General features: G+C 39.2%; 1 non-coding gene across 1 annotated transcript; it reads left to right on the top strand.

Annotated features, from left to right (window-relative positions):
- The first annotated feature begins 4,719 nt into the window (after window positions 1-4,719).
- LOC136462154 (small nucleolar RNA R71) lies at window positions 4,720-4,826 on the top strand. The gene has a single exon (XR_010760672.1). It is a non-coding gene; the product is annotated as a small nucleolar RNA R71 (small nucleolar RNA).
- Window positions 4,827-6,220: the final 1,394 nt, after the last annotated feature.

Raw genomic sequence — 6,220 nt, 5'->3', positions numbered from 1 at the left:
TAAATAGCAACTCAGACCTTCTCATATCATATCCTATCAATTACCTAGACTTAGATCAAGCATATGCTACCCATGAGTTTTAAGTTTAGAGCAAATTCTCATGTCAAATCAATTTCATCTAAAACTCAGGAGAATTCAAGGCTAAAAACTAGGTACTTCAAAGGAATTATAATAGAGCAACTATTCATCATTTCCATCATGTGAGATCATCTTCAAGTTCTTTTTATTTATCTAGCTCTTAAAAACAAGAAAGAAAACTAAAACACATCTTAGACAAACTTAATTAAACTTAAACTATATACACACTCTTTTTATTGAGTTTTCATTTTTAGATCATACTATATATATAAAAGACAAAGGCAAATTTTTATTTTGTTTTTGGGTTATGCATCTTTTTTAACTAAATAGCAAACTTGAAAAATAAACCAAAGAAAATAATAAAATGGTAGGAAGAGAGAACGTACCTTCGGTAAATGGGGGACTTCTCCCTCAAACCTGGGTGTTATTGCAGGTCTCTAAGAAAGGCGGGTCGATGTGGAGACCCTGGAACAAGTATTGCCAATTCTTGTTCTCCTGCTCCTGGTGCTGTTGGATGGTGGCGAGGCATTCTCCTGCTTCCACTTGCCACTGGGTGTGCTGTTGAAGCAGTGTTTAGGATGTTCTGCTGTGTCTCCTCGATAGACATCGATCTATTGTCGAGGTGGGGGCGCTCCATCTATTGCTCATGGTAGCCCATAGGCTGGTCATGGTAACCATAGACAGAGAAGGACATAAGTCTTCCCTGATGGCCACTCAAGACTTCTTCATCTTGCTGCTGCTGATAGTAGTCAAAGATGCCATCCTACCATTGCGCACTTGAGCCCTAATGCCAAGAGTTCTCAGCATGTTGAGGAGTGGGCTGCTCCCAACTAGCATGCTTGGGCTGGTGCATGTGAGAAGATTCCCACCTAGCATGCTCAGGCTGGTGCATGCAGGGAAAAACCCGGACTAGGTCCCAGCCTGCATAGCTGGTGAAGGCAGGTCCTTCGAGAATTGGACCGTCACCACGGTACTAGGGTTGCAGGTTGCGCGTGAGTCTCACAGAGGCGCTCTAGCAAGGCACTGCTTTCTTCACCTGTAAATCAAAGACAAAAGACTGCACCACATATAGACCAAGGCTTTAGTCTGGTAATGGGATTTCGTTTGTATAATCCATATACATCACGACAAGCTTCCCATTTTTACCATTTTTAACATGTGTGCTTGGTTAAAATACTCATAATCAATAAGCCAACAGGGAATGTCATTGATGTAAGCAACAGAAGCATTTTCCAAAAGACCCAAATTTCTAGCTATGTAGGTGACCAAAGAAGTACACCCAACATCTCTCTTAAGATTAGGAATTTCTTTCCATTGTTTCATCATAAACTGGACTGGTGAAACCTTTCTTCTTTTGACCATAGCATAGAGCAATTTAAGTTCATCATTCCTAACAGTGCAAAAATCTTGTCTAGGAAAAAGAGAAAATCCTAGCCATTTGTGCATGAATTGCAAAGTACGGTGATGAATTTCATTTGTAAGGGGACGGATAGCAAGTAAGTTCTTTAGATATTTCTCTCCAAAATTTCATTCTATCAAAGTCTTGTATAGCAGTGTCCACATCAATCACACATTGTGCATGAAATCCTAGAAGTTCATTAAACTGTTTCCATGGGATAGAAAAATATTTTCCGAAAAGTCTAAATGATACCTTCGAATCAGTGGGTTTCAAGGTGCATAAAAATTCAGTAGTCAAAAGCTTAGACCCTGGCTCATTTATTTCCCAAACATCTTCCCATCCTACCACCTTAAAAATGAGTTCAAATTATGTGTTCATACCTATGGCTCGCTGTAGGGCTGGATCGTAAGCAGGAGTGAGGACAAACCTCTGGGTCTTTAGCTTCTTGTAGATGTCCTTCTCCGTATCGTCCCAGAGCTTGAGCTGCTTCTCTGGCAAGAGAATGTTTCTCTCCGCAGGGGCTAAATAGGATAACAGGTCCGACAGCGGGAGATGGAGGATCGATCTCCATGTTGGTGCTTGCCTGGGACGATGAACTTCTCGTTGAGCGAAACGACACCACACGCTTGAGTTTTCCAATGATCTTGCTCATATTTCCTGGAAAATAGACAAAAGACAACACAACTGGTGGAATGCGATTAGGAAAAATACAAGTGTTAGTGGTTAGCCATCCAAAAGTCAATCGTCTAGAGGGTTAGTCGTCCGAGATTGCCTAAAGAATTTTTCTAATCAATATTTTGGCATGACTTCCACCTTAATTCTTTTTAATTTTCTCCCTTGATTTGCATAGCACTACCACTCTTTCTTGCTCAAATTTTAACAGCACCTCTCTCTCTTTCTCAAGATTTTAGCAACACTTTCACTCTCAACTTTCTTACTCTTTTCTCTTACTCCAAAACTACTTCTACTAAGGGAAATTCAACTACGAATTTGAGAACTAGAATTTTGAACTCAGGAAGTTGGTTTGCAGTGGAGATGGGTGAGTGAATGAGCCAAGAAGGGAGGTATTTATAGGAGGAAGAGCAGTAGGCTGGCCAGCCTAGTGGTGCGGCCAACTGGCCCCACATCATGGCCAAATGGCCTCTCCATTTTCCTGGTGCTTCTTTGCTTCGTGGTTAAATATATTGGGTGCTCCTTTCGGTGGAAGTGGATCCTAGATGGCATAGAGTGAAGGAGAGTGGAAATGGTGGAGATATGAAGGTGATAATGGAGGTTGAGTGGAGATGGAGGTGGGCCCCCATGTGTCTGTGGGTCCCGGTGCCCATATTTCTACTATATATGCATGTATAAATATGCAATGCAAAAATATTTTATGATACTATGAAATATAAGAAGATGAATGATGATATTTTTAAATTTTTACGCCTTCATGGTAAATATTTCTTATGGGTTTTTACACTCCATAAAAATTATTTACATGGGGCTTGAATTTTTATAATGCCATGATGAGAATTTTTATTTTAGTTTTCTAATGCAAGTATTGAAAAGTAAATATGCAAAAGCATAAAAAGTAAATATGGATAACTACCGAGTTACCTCCCGGTGAGGATTCAGATTTTTAAGTCCACCGAATCAGACTTCTCCGTTCGTGGTTATTCTTCTGGTGCGTCCTTCTGTCCTGGAGATGGAGACCTTGATGGATGGACTTATTTCTTACACCATTTCAAATTAGAGCATTGTTTTGGTCTTGGCTTGAAGGCAAATCGCTCTTCCTTGCCATTAATATGGAATTTGATTTCTCCAGCTCCGACATCAATGTGCGCATTTGTAGTACTCAGGAAGGGTCTCCTAAGTATGAGGGGTGTCTTCATGTCCTCCTGCATGTCAAGTACTACAAAATCCACATGAACAAAGAAGTTTTGTATTTTTACTAGAATATTCTTGGTGATTCCTGTAGGGTAGCGGACCGATTGGTCAGCTAGTTGCAAACACATTGACGTTGGTGTGAGCATTGAATAGTTGAGCTTATCGAAGACCTTCTTTGGCATGGCAGTAACACTTGCTCCAAGATTGCATAACGCGTTCTCAAAGTTCTAGCTTCTGATCAAACAATCAATAGTGGGACACCCCGGATCCTTCTTCTTGATAGGTGATGTGTTTAGGATGTCTGCACTACACTCCTCCGTCAACTTGATTACTTTAGTGGTGGGCAATGGTCTTTTGTTATTGAGGATGTCTCAGAGATACTTTGCATAGGTGGGTACCTATATGGCATCTAGTAGAGGAATATTGATATATAACTTTTGAATTACCTCAAGAAACTTACCAAAATGCTCATCCATTTTAGCTTTTCGATTTCTATGTGGAAACAGTAGGAAAGTAGTGTCATAAAAATCTTGTTTGTAATTCTTGCTCTTGTGGCTCAACTTTTTCAACTTCATCGTTTCTCTTCTCCTCTTCCTGTATTACCACTTGTGTCTTACCTATCCTTGTCGGATATGGTGGTTCACGAGTAGACTTGCCACCTCTTGTGGTTATAGCATTGAACTTTTTAAGGTTAGTAGCAAAAGGCAGAGCAGTGGCCAACTAGGCCAATTGAGATTCTATCTTTTTATTATAGCTAAGTTGGTCTTTTATGGTAGAAGAAAAACTATCTATTTTAGTATTTATGTTTTCTAGGACCTTATCATTAAAAGCAAGCTTTTTAGAAATATTCTCTTTAATCCTAGCTTGTTCTAAGATTAAGTCTCTTAAGGATGTTTGCTTGGGATTAAAAGAATTATAATTGTTACCTAGGTACTTACCTTGGTAAGTTGACCATTGTTGTTGATTCCATCCTTGTCTCTATTGTTGTGGACCTGAATTGTTGCCAATGATGTTTACATCCTCTTGATATTTAGGGAATTCAACCCCCAAATATTCTCCACATGTGTTTTGAGCATTTAAAGCATCTTGAATGGCTTGATGATCTCTCTTGTAATTGTCTCGCTATTCGAGCTAATTTAATTGTATGTCCATCTTGGTTGACAGTGGACACACCTCTTCTGGTACTTCTTCACTGTTATTGCATGATTGAATGTTGCATTGAGACCAGCCTTGATTAGAGGCTATCTTTTCCATAAGAGTTTTAGCTTTTCCAAGGGTGAGTGGCATAAATGATCCTCTAGCAGTGGCATCTAGTTGCTCATGAGCTTTTTGAGTTAATCCATGGTAGAAACTTTGCATGAGTAACCAATCTTTCATTCCATGATGAGGACAATCTGAAACATATTCTTGGAAATGTTCCCATGCTTCTTGAATGGTCTCTCTATTCTGCTGTTGGAAATTGGAATTCTTTCCTCTTAAGGCATTGGTCTTGCCTATAGGGAAGAATTTTTCTAAAAAGGCCTTCGAACATTTTGCCCATGTATTGATGTTATCTTTGTTTGTGTAGAACCATTGCTTTCGCCATTCCCACTAGTGAGAATGGAAACAAGTGAAGTAGTATGATGTCTTGAGCAATGTCCTTGATGACGACTGTGCTACTAATCTCTAGAAAATTCTAAAGATGAGCACTAGCATCTTCATATGCCTTTTCGCTGAATGGGGTGGCTTGCACCATGTTGATGAGGCTTGGCTTGAGTTGAACTCAAGGTTATTGGTTTTGAGTGTTGGTCCAATATAGATGTTCTCAGTTCTTAGAGCAGAGAACTCACGCAGAGTCTTGTTAGCCATAGCTTCAGAAACTGGTGTTGAGCTTCCTTTTCGACTTGGTTGATTCTGATTGGAAGTTGTTGGTGGATCTCAACCAATTCTGCAATACCTTGTATTAGATATGAACAATGACAAACAAGGGTAAGCCTACTAAGGTAGAGTTGTCATGATTTTATCAATAAGTATTTATTTGATCAATTCTCTTAGCCATGTGCCCCTCCCCGGTAATGGCACTAGAAATGCTTGTTGACATTTCTTAGCATCACTTTTTACTAAGTTGTCATCCCTAGCATGATGCTAGAAATGTGTGGTTGGTAATCATTAATGTCACTTGTAAACTCAGAGGAAATTATATATGTTAAAGTAAAGTATTCGCAAGCACACAGAGAATATACCATTGTAGCATTTCACCCAGAAGTATACTGAGTATCATTATTTATATTTTATCCACAGGGAGGAGCTATGGGATTATTGGCATAGAGATATTGACAAATATGTATACTTATGATAAAACCACTCTGATGCTATGGCAGGGGTAAGACAAATGATAAATAAATGATAAGTGTGAAGCATTGATAGTAATTCCAGAGATAGAGATAGAGACTCTTAAAATGTGGTATGGCTAGGTAGGAGATTCGGTAAGAGCAAAAGATTCCTAAGTCATTCCTTATTTACTAAGTCTTTTGTACACCCAAGTATATACACTCTCATCTATAGCATAATTAACTTTGGATCTATGCATATGGAGCATTACTAAGGAAGATCAAGAACAAAGCTTGCTCCCTTTGCAACCGTGTTCTACTTGCTCTACAAACAGGGAGTGGACTACAAAGGACTCAATAGGAGTGTCACATCGGCAATCTACCACATGACCCAAAATGTAGAATGCATCCACAGGTAAACAATATCTAAGCACCATGCTTACATAATGTTGACCACTTAACCCACGCGTGTCTTGGGCTAAGTGCTTTGCGAACATATGCATAAACTTATCATCAATCACAACTATATCAAGCATATAACTAGAGCAAACTAGGAACATAATAAATA

This window comes from Miscanthus floridulus, chromosome 6 (assembly GCF_019320115.1).
Source record: "Miscanthus floridulus cultivar M001 chromosome 6, ASM1932011v1, whole genome shotgun sequence".
NCBI classification, from domain to species: Eukaryota; Viridiplantae; Streptophyta; class Magnoliopsida; order Poales; family Poaceae; genus Miscanthus; species Miscanthus floridulus.
The sequence above is the reverse complement of the archived record's forward strand: the minus strand, read 5'-3'. Positions and strand labels throughout refer to the sequence as shown.